At 37.8% G+C, this 10,640-nt stretch overlaps 1 long non-coding RNA gene across 1 annotated transcript; it reads left to right on the forward strand.

Annotated features, from left to right (window-relative positions):
• On the forward strand, positions 1-6,365 carry LOC140341323 (uncharacterized). Its single transcript, XR_011922849.1, has 2 exons — positions 1-34; positions 6,038-6,365. It is a non-coding gene; the product is annotated as an uncharacterized lncRNA (long non-coding RNA).
• Positions 6,366-10,640: the final 4,275 nt, after the last annotated feature.

Below are 10,640 nucleotides of genomic sequence, written 5' to 3' on the forward strand. Positions count from 1 at the left end.
ACAGGGCTGCAATCCTGGACCCACCATTGAGGAGGTGGATTAAAGACTGCAAAGTGTTTTCAACAAAAGGATCTGGATGTGAACTATAGGACTGAACGCCATTGATTTGCGTAAACTGGAACTGTATGTGAACTTTGAGGCAAGCAGCACATCATTGATGATGCCAAATCAAATCTGAAAAAGACTTCTAATATCTGAGCAGGAAATTATCATTTCATCTCTATTTAGTCTAATTGATGATGTGAAATAATAAATGATGCCACTTTATATCTCTATAGTTTATATGAAATGATTGTTCCATTTATTGTCTATACATTTTTTTTAATAAAAGGATTTATTTTACTATTATTGTGTCTCTGCATTTTCATATACATTTATATGTATAATTACAGTGAACACAACATTGAAAGATTGAGTAAAAGTCTGCATGATGCATGGGAACTTAAAGTTAAACCTCAGGCAGATATATGAGGAACATAAAATTGCAGATCTTTTTCCAATACATCTGTAAATGCGTTTAAATGAAATATATTTAGCTAAGTATCATTCTCTTTCTATCCTTGTACAGCAGAGTACAGTCTATAGGAGAAAGAAATATAACAGAGATTATCAGTTGTACTGCAATACAAATAGCATGCAGATAGGAGAGCTTACAGTGACAGGTAAGATCATCATTGTGCTGCGTCTTCCTTTATTGTCAAAGAGCAGGAAAAGAGATTGTATTTGACTTGCTTTGCTCGCAGTTTGCACGCACGCCATTAGGACATTATGAATCCAAATACAAATCACTTCAAATACAGCCTCTAATCCACCGTGTGTACTGCATAACAGGTAATATTTATAAATTATTCACCTGTCCATTCATCTCAAAGCTGCTCCAATCCGTCTTCATGTTAATTCTGCCACCTAGTGGCCAATTGTCAAAAGTGCACGGCAATCACAATAGTAAATGTTATCTGTTCCTTTTGAAATTTTGTATTTTTGTACAAATTAACTCTAACAAATTAATTAGACAAATACAAAATTACAGACATTACATAAAAAACAAATACACAAGTAGATAAAACAACCAAGAAGGACCGACTCAAAAAATCAAGTTCTACAAGAAATATGTCCATTGTGTTCAAGATGAGATCTATAATCAGTTTTGATGAAGAAGGGCATAAACCTCCGAGTAACATTCTGGTATAGACTGAGTAACATGGTAATCGGCTACATGAACAATCAGATATTATTTGTAATGATCAGTGTTTGCAAAGATCATGGAAAATAGAAGGATCGCCACATATCTAAGAAGAAAAACTTCATGTCAAGAATAAAAAGTTAACAATACAGAAGTAAGGTTCATAGTTAAAATCACTCGGTCTACCAACAAAAAAATAAAGGAAAAATAGGAAAATGTTAGAAAATGGAAAGTGGGGTAAAAGAAAGATAGAGAGAACTGGAGCGTTTCTCACACACCTAGGGTGATACGATTGGTTAATAATTGTTCCAATCTTTCCAGATTCAATAAAATGTATCTAATTTATCCTGAATAAGGAATGGGAGGCATGCTGTTTATTCTAATGAACTCATGGGTGAATCCAGGACAGGGAAGTAATACACAAATACACCCCAAAGTGTAATTGTGACAAATGGTTAAAACATTTGTTTTTATTGATGGTCTTGCAATCACAAAATAATATAAAAACACAAAATATACAATATAAACATAATATAATAATAAATAGGCTTCATGTTAAACTCAAACATAAAATTACTTTACTTGTAAGGAACTTAGTATTCCAGCGAGCCTGCGGCGTCCCTGGAGATCACAGCTGCAGATAGAGACACTGCTGCAGCAGGTAGAACGGCTGAGGCTGCTGCCCTGCTCGCAGCGTGTCTCTCCCTGCAGGCAGAGGGATCCCTTCTGGCCAGCCTACTGTTGGGCCAGGGGGCATCCCCAGCATCCCTATGGACGTGAACAGAGAAAGTCTTGTTCTCAGCACTCCTGTGGATGTGCAAAGTAGGGCACGTCCCAGGGGTGCTGTGGGAAGAGGTCGCGGGGCAGGACATAGCTTAAATTCCAATCGACCGCAGGGGATTCAGTTATCCTCCAATCAAATGGCGCCAGGTGGCAGATCATTGGGCACTCTAGCCATTTAAGGAGAACCTGTCCTGAACACCATTGCCTGCTATAAGCCTCTGGGTGTACAGTGTGCTTGGGTGTGTTCTCTGTATTGATTCATATTAACCTGTTGTCATTACCAATAGCAACTCGGTCTGATACTGCCTGAACTCTCCCTGCCCTGACCTTGGATTGTTTGTGACTACTCTTGCCTGCTGCCTGCCCTGACCTCGGATTGTTCCTGACCTGCCCCTGCTTTACCCTTCTGTACCACGCCTATCGGACTGATCATCTCTGAATAACCCTTGTCTCGTTTCATTCCAACAATAATGCTTGATAAAAGGATTCTTGGAGTTGGCTGTGGTTTGTGTACCCAGGTGCATTACAACAATGCTATTTAACCATAAAACTAAGCAAGTAGTGGTGACCTAAAGACCATCATGCCAATATGAGGGTTATCAGCCTTGCAAAAACATGCTAGAAGCACTTTGGAGCTATTCAAGTAGTTCGCAAAGTGGATGTTTAACATGGCGGACATTATAAATATAATATTTGCCAATGATATTCCAGTATCAATACAAATTTTTATGTTTGTAATTTTTCCATACAACTTCTAAGTACCATGATCTGATGAAGCAGATGATGTTCAGCGAAATGCGTTATCATCTAACATGGTACTGGTAAACAGCCAAGCTGATAATCATCTACAGTGGTACTGTTTTTGTCCACAATTTTGTCTTGGTTTGATATACAACCCTGCAGTTTGCAGATTGTACTCTGAGATTTAATGCTGTATTGTATGATATATATCACATATATATCTTATATCACGTACGTAAAATGTAAACAGCTGTATACTTAGGTGATTTTAATATGGAGTATATATATTGTGTCTTTAAAACTTTAATGTGACTATGATAAATGGTTATGAATTATGATTAATATTTACAATAATAAAAAAACAATTCAATATATGATATTGGCATCCATTAGAAAAAAACCCTATACATATTGCCTATTAAGAAAAATACTTATAAATTCAAGCAACATTTTTAAATTCAGCATAAAAATCTAAGGAGTGCATAATGGAAAGATTAAAAAAGCTGCTTACCCTGAGAGGGGAATTACACTGACCAAAGGCCTTGTGCCTGAGCAACAATTACTGCACAGTGAAGGTAGGGGGCACCAGAGAGCTCACAAGATATATGACAGCATGAGAACGAGCAGCACCTGTCCGGCCAGCCAATCCTATCATTTAACCAGCTTTCCAGACATCCAGAATCTTATGGGCTCAGAGTTGCCCATTGCTGCATTCCAATTATCCAGCCAAATCATCAACTTTCTTAACATCTATAGACTACAGCTCCACTATGAAGAAATAAAGTTGAGAACAATGATGGGACTTTTAGAGGATCGCATTCGGGCTATCCGGCGTTGTGTAAAAGAACACGCAAACTACAATCACGCTCTAGTACAGCAAATTGTAGATTTTTTCAATCAGCTGGGAAACCTGGTGAAGACGGGGAAAGACATATGTGTTGTTGAAGAGGAAATCAAGAAAAGCCTTATATGGATCAACTATCTTAACTCTCGCATGAGACCCATGCCAGCTAGAAGAGCAGAACTTCCGCAATTAGTGCTTGGGTTAGCTGCAGTAGTCTAATGTCAGCCTGGTGTCACGGTCTAGATTCAGGCTCGGAGTCCAGTAGCTGGAACAGCAAGCAAGCTCACACTGAAGGCAGGCCTGGTTTGGTTCTCACAGTAGCAATATAATCCAAGAAGCAGAGTAGTCAGTAAAACAGCAGCCAAAGATCGGTACACAGGTGATCAGCAAACAGGATCAGCAGTACAAAAGAAGATGTTTAGGATGGTGATTTGGACCCCAGCCTGCTAAAAAGCCTTTAAAACAACTTAATGATGCCCTGGCCAATGACCAAGTCCTAACAGCCCCAACTACAAATGAAGGTTGCTAATGCAGACAATTGCCTTCGCATACGGACTAGGAGCCATTCTCAGCCAGGAAATGATGATGGGGAGGAGCACCCCATTGTCTTTCTTTTTAATATTTTATCTTAATAACCAGAAAACATTTTTTAACAAGTTATAATAGGGTTCAGCATACATATAAAAAGAGTATCAAATTACTATGATTTAACAAAGCAATCAGGTGGGAGACAGTTTAGGGTCTGGTTACCATATAACAGGAAGGTCATTGTCCAATAAGCGAAATGTGTACTATGAGGTTTGGTCAGACACAACCCATTTTCTGGGGGCTTCAGGAAGGATAGAGATGTATGATTCCCATGTTTCAAAGAAATTCTCTACTCTTCTCTCCTTATCCAATGAGGCCCCAATAAATAAGATCTAGAACACATATAGAAATTTCTCTAAGAAGAGGCCCAAAGCAGGAGGTTCTACATGTATCCACTTTTGCAAAATAGTCTTCTTGGCTACTAGAGACAGGATGGACAAGAACCTACCACACCCTCGAGCAACTGGTGTTCCCTTGAATCGAGATCTCTCCAAAAATGGCCCAAGCAGGTGATAGTGGTATGTATTCCCCTAAATGATGCTGGGCATGTGCCGCCAGCACCCCACTGGCTTTTTTATCAGGAAGCTTCTAGATAGGGAGGTGGACTATGCCACCACAAAGTATAACTGGCGGTGACATGGGCCGGCAAGAAATTGCAGCTATACCTATACAGCTTTAAATTCTCTGTTATAACTGAGACTAAAATCTGAGAATATTTGTGGCAGTGAACACAACTGAAGGACATTTCAGGATTGTCTGATTGCTAGTGCTTTAGAGACTCTTAGTTGTCTTGGATTCCGTTGGATCTTAGTTCTTGTTGGATTACCGAAAAGCAGACATTATTGTTAGATACCTCGGAGACTGCACTTAGTATGGAAGAGCAGGAGACACTTTTAAAGCATCTTTCCAGACAATCCTAGAGAATGACTTACCTGGGATGTTCAATTACCTTCATACGTTTACCTGTAAAGTTAGTTGGAATTGCAGGTAGCATTGTATGGTATATTGGGATGACTGGCAGGTGCCACATTAATTGTATGGGTTAAAGGAAATTTTAAAGAGTTTAACTTGTCCATAAAATTATATAACCTTTATACTGCTGCTAGGGAGCACAAGCATAATACAACCTACCACCATTGAGGTGCTGCTAGCAATGAAAATATTAAAAGAAAATATACTGGTTTTGAAGTCTACTAGTTATTAGGGGGTTAATAATTATCCGCCATCTGGTGACTTCTCATCAAAAATAAATAAATCCTATTGCAGACCTTTAGCAAATGAAAAGGAGCTGTTAGTCAAGAAAAAGTTAATATCCAAGCCAACTATGAGCATTTAGTCAGATAGGGATAATGGTATTCAGCCTCTATGGTTAATCTTATGAATCTGGAGGACAATACTGAGACATTAGGGAGGTGCTGGTCAAGAAGGGTTAATACAAGATAGCCAAAGGACAACCAAAACTCCTGAAAATGTTCATCCTGTCCAATTTGATAACCATCAGTCATAAAAAGTGTCCAGAGAACTAATAGTCACACAAAAAAAACATATTTCCATTCACCCAAGAGACATTCAATTTTAAAAGGGGTTAACGTTACTACTTATAAAAGTATTAATCATATCCAGTCACCAGGGTGTCTTGGTCAGTAAAGGGTTAAACATTTCCGGCAATTTGCAAGCTTCTGATTATACAGGCTTAATGCTATAGAAGTCACAATAAAGTATTCGTTTAGAAAAGGGTTAACACGAGTTAGTATTAAAAGTGTTAATCCTGTCTAACCATCAAGGAGCTGCAAGTTATCAAAGGGTTAATGCTATCCAGACAGCAGCAATCTGCCAATCATGAAGACACCAAACATTCTGGGAGCTTCAGGAATCATCTAAGGTTTATGACTGAGGAGGTGGATTAAAGACTGCAAAGTGTTTTCAACAAAAAAATCTGGATGTGAACTATAGGACTGATCGCTAATGAAAGATTAGATAAAAAAAATAGGAACTATATGTGAACTTTGAGGCAGATGGAGCACACTGAATATGCTGAGTAAAAGCTGAAAGGACTTCTGATATATGAGCAGGAAAATATTATTTCATCTATATTTAGTCTAATTTGTGATGTGAAATAATAAATGATGCCACTTTACATCTGTATATAGTTAATATGAAATAGTTGTTATAGTTATTGTTCATAAATTTTTTTATTTTAATAAAAGGTCTTTATTTTATTATTAATGTGTCTCTTTACTTTCATATTCACTCAAATGTATCGTCCATATTTTCATATTCATTCAATGCATAAATCCAGTGAAGACAACATTGAAAGATTGGGATGAAGTCTGCATAATGCACAGGAAGTAAAAGCTAAACCTCAGGCAGATATAAAAAAAGGCACATATTGCAGGTTTTCTTTATATTAATATATCTGTAAATGTGTTTTAATGGAATATATTTAGCTAAGTATCATCCTCTTTCTGTCCTTGTACTGCAGAGAAGAGACTGTGGGAAGAAAATTGAAATAGCACTTATAAGTTGTACTACAATTCAAATAGCATGCTGATAGGAGAGATCAGAGTGACAAGTAAGATCATCATTGTGCTGCTTCTTCCTTTATATATATATATATATATACACACACACACACATATACATAAGAAGCAAACAAAAAGAACGTGTGTGTGCTTGTGACTTTTGTGAGAAAATCTAGTCCGATGACTTTGCACACGGTCAGTCGCGAGATAGTCGCGGAATTTACCCGCGAGCGGCTCATCCAAACAGGCATTGTAAGCTTTTATATAGGCCCCTATGTAGAGGAGTTGAACTCGGTTAACTCTTGCCTAACAGAAAAGAAATAAGTGATTTTAAAATATGCTTTTTTCTAAGTGCACATAAATGTTTTAAACATTTCAACAGCGCAAAATTATTTTTTAGGGCTAAGGGTATTATGTGTGCCATTGGAAAGAATGATTTTTTAGGGGAACAGTGACTTTTCATGCAAGCTCGCCAGTGTAAAGCTGCCGGTGATGCGCGGCTCCGTCCGCGAGCTCATTTAATTGCTGATTTGCGCGACGGCTTCCGATTTCAGATCGCGAAAACCGAAGCGCGAGCGACCCACTGATGTGCGAGCGACCTCTTGATGAATCAGGGCCAAAGTCTCCATCTACACCTAAATATGGTAGGAGTGTCGCCTTATTTTAAATTGCGGTCTCAGACAACTCTTTTCTTTTAGCCTGGATGCTAAAAGTTCAGATGCTTGTTTTGACAGACTTAGGTCAAGTATTAAATCATTGAACTTTTCTTCAGAGAACTGCTGGTTTGATGAAACACTTCCTTCATATTCACTTCCACTGCTAACTCCTGGATTACACTCCCTGTATATCCTCCATGTCGGATACAGGAATATCAGGGAGAGAACACGGGTAAGGGAACATCAGCACCATGCGGCACAGGTCGTCTTGCTGATTCCAAATCACCGTACTCCCACTTGTTTTTCTTGTAACAATTGAAACCTTTTATATTCAGAGCCAAAAAAAAGAAAAAACAATCATGATTTTTTGGCTCTCGCCGTACCATAGATACACCAAATTTCAAACCTTTCAGTTTTCCACTGACACACTCTACACAAGTTTTGCATACCATATGGGGAGCCCAATACTTATCTTGGTCCCCCAGTTGAATACCAAAATATGCAAGATATGCTTGTTTCACAAATTCTGTAATGTTTTGTTTCTGGTTTTGCTGAGAATATTAACCACAAATGTAGCAAAAATACATTGGGGTCATTTAAACAACTTACAACAAGAACTCAAATTTCTGTAAAAAAAGAAGGCAAATGCAAATTTCATGAAAATAATGCTACATTTAACCCCCTAACCGCTAAGCCCGTAATTTCTCGCACTAAATATTTTTGCTCTTTTGGTTAAGCCCGTATTTTTTCGCCTACACTAAAATCCCCACTTACCTGGTCCCGCTGTGCTAATCCAGCGTCGGTTGTGCTTCCGGGTTCCGCGTGTGCCGGCTTCTTCTTGTTCTGCTCTGCAGCCGGGAGGAAACACACACGCTGCAGCCAGCAGCGAGGAGGAGAGGAGAGGATCTCCGCAGGATCGGGTGAGTATCTTTTTTTAATTATTTTTTAACACGGTGTTTAAAACGCACCAACTTTCCCCCCCCCAGTTTTGGGGAAGAAAAAGTGCGTCTTATATGGCAAAAAATACGGTACCTGTTCTGAAATCTAGATACAAACTCTCACCAATACAGGCATTTGGAGAACTGCAAGAGAGGAAAAATCAGGATTGTGTTGGACGGTGGAGTTGTGTAAACCTCTGGAATGGATGGCCAAGCAGGATAAGCAGAAATCTGTGGTTTAAATAATAAATAAATAACATTGGTCAACAAACATTTTCTTGCAAAAAGGATTAAATTCATTTTACGTTATGCTTGATGCACAGATTCCAAATATAATATTGGTTTTGCTAGATTGGCTCTAGTTTTTGAAATAATGACCTCAATAAAAACCTCACAGAAAACTAATGAAACATGAAAATTAAGCAACATTAATCTAGATGCCTATGTATACAAAATTATATTTTTGAAATAAATAATCTCAATATATTCTATATTCAGTATATTTACAGAACTAATCACAAAGAAGTCCATTTGTATGATTTCTTTTTATGTTGATGATCAGGACAATCATGTTGAAGGCTCCAGCAGTAGTCTGCCATCATGTGGCTATCCCATCTGATACCTTTCTTCCATCACCTTTATATCTGGATGGAACCTCTCCCTTTGTTCCTCACTGAAATTGCCAAGGTTTACTGGAAATTTTTGCAAATGGCCATGGATATAGTGTACCTTTATGCTCTTAGTAGCACCCAATTTTTTAAAGTTTAAGAGCAAGTTTTGTACTAGTTCTTCATAATTATATGCTTTATGATTACCCAAGAAGTTCCTGACATAGCTGTGCCAGGCAGAAGCTTCAGTATCAGTCACGTAACTTGTGAACTTTGATTAATTTAGTTTCAGTTTCCGAATCTGGGAGTCCATCAAAGATTCCTGCTTTTATATTGTCAGGACTCAATACAGGGAATCTACAAATGTATTTGAAGCAATCACTGTCCTTGTTCAGAGCTCTAACAAATTGCTTCATTAATCCCAACTTTATGTGTAGTGGAGGGAGAATGATTTTTTCTTTGTCAACCATTGGCTCGGTAATGATGTTCGCTGCACCTTTTTTCATGTTTTTCTTTGGAGGCCATGTCACCTTTTCCCAGTGATCTTGCTTTGCTCTACTATCCCACAAGCAGATATAACATGGGTACTTTGTACTTTGTTGTCCAAGTAGGAAGTTCACCATTTTTAAATAAACATATATGGACCATTGGTGTTCATGATAGCAAAGCTTTTGTATAACCATTTGGATGTTTTCATATTCTTCCTTAAGTTTTGTTGAGTGACCAATTGGAATTGATGCATAGCAGTTGGCCCTATGCAGTAAAACAGAGTTTAAACTTGGGAGTGGGACTGTCTAAAAAAATCCGCCAGTCTTCTGCTCGGTACTCCCATATGGACTAGTAGTAGAGGGACGTTACAACAGTACACAAAGGCCCTGATTCATCAATGAAATTTGTGCTTCCAGCGAGCCGGTTTCCCGTGGTCCGGAGTTGAGTGCGCTCGTACACTTGCCCTCGCTGCCAGCTGGATTCCTGCCTTGATAATAATGAGCACTAGGGGTCGCAAATCTGCCAATTAAGGCGATTAGATTTCAGCTGCGTGATTAAAGAAGGATCTGTTAAGCTGTCAATGGTGAGATCATAGCAATTAATTAGCGCACACCTGCTCTCTGTTCTGTGCCCATCTACAGTCCATTACAGGTCAATTGGTCAATTCGAATCTTTAATGCTTCATCTTCTTTTGGGTAAGTGTTACTTTTTTAGGTTACATTGTACTCATTCACAAAATAATTTATTGTTTTTTAGAAAAATATATTACTATACATTATACCGAATTATCGCATTTTCAGTATTTTTCATTTATTTATGTGTTCTTGTTTAAGCTGATTTTTGTTTCATGAAATTTCATGAAAACCTGTGACGCTTTTGGAACAGAAATCTAGAAATCAGTGTAACGCTCAGGTGGTTAATATATAAAATGCAAAACATTGGCGTAAATAAAGATTGATAATAATATGCTGTGTTAACATTTGTTATTGGTAAAATAGTCTATTTCGATTCCTGTATCACAAGAACTAGAGTCATTTCTGGATTCAGCAGACTGAAATATACTAAATAATAATAAAGTGTTATCACCTTTAAACTATTTTTAACTCTTCAAAGTTCTATTAGATTTTAGAGATTTTTTAAATAACTTTAAAATATCAAGGTAGGTAATGCAATCTTAGATTGAGCTGATTACAATATTTCTAAGATATGTGCAATATAACAAATGGGCACTCTGTATGTTTTATGATATACATAAAGTTACACCCTTAAAAGGCCAAAAAAAGAGCCT

The sequence above is a fragment of the Pyxicephalus adspersus genome, chromosome 1 (genome assembly GCF_032062135.1).
Source record: "Pyxicephalus adspersus chromosome 1, UCB_Pads_2.0, whole genome shotgun sequence".
In the NCBI taxonomy this organism is placed as follows: Eukaryota; Metazoa; Chordata; class Amphibia; order Anura; family Pyxicephalidae; genus Pyxicephalus; species Pyxicephalus adspersus.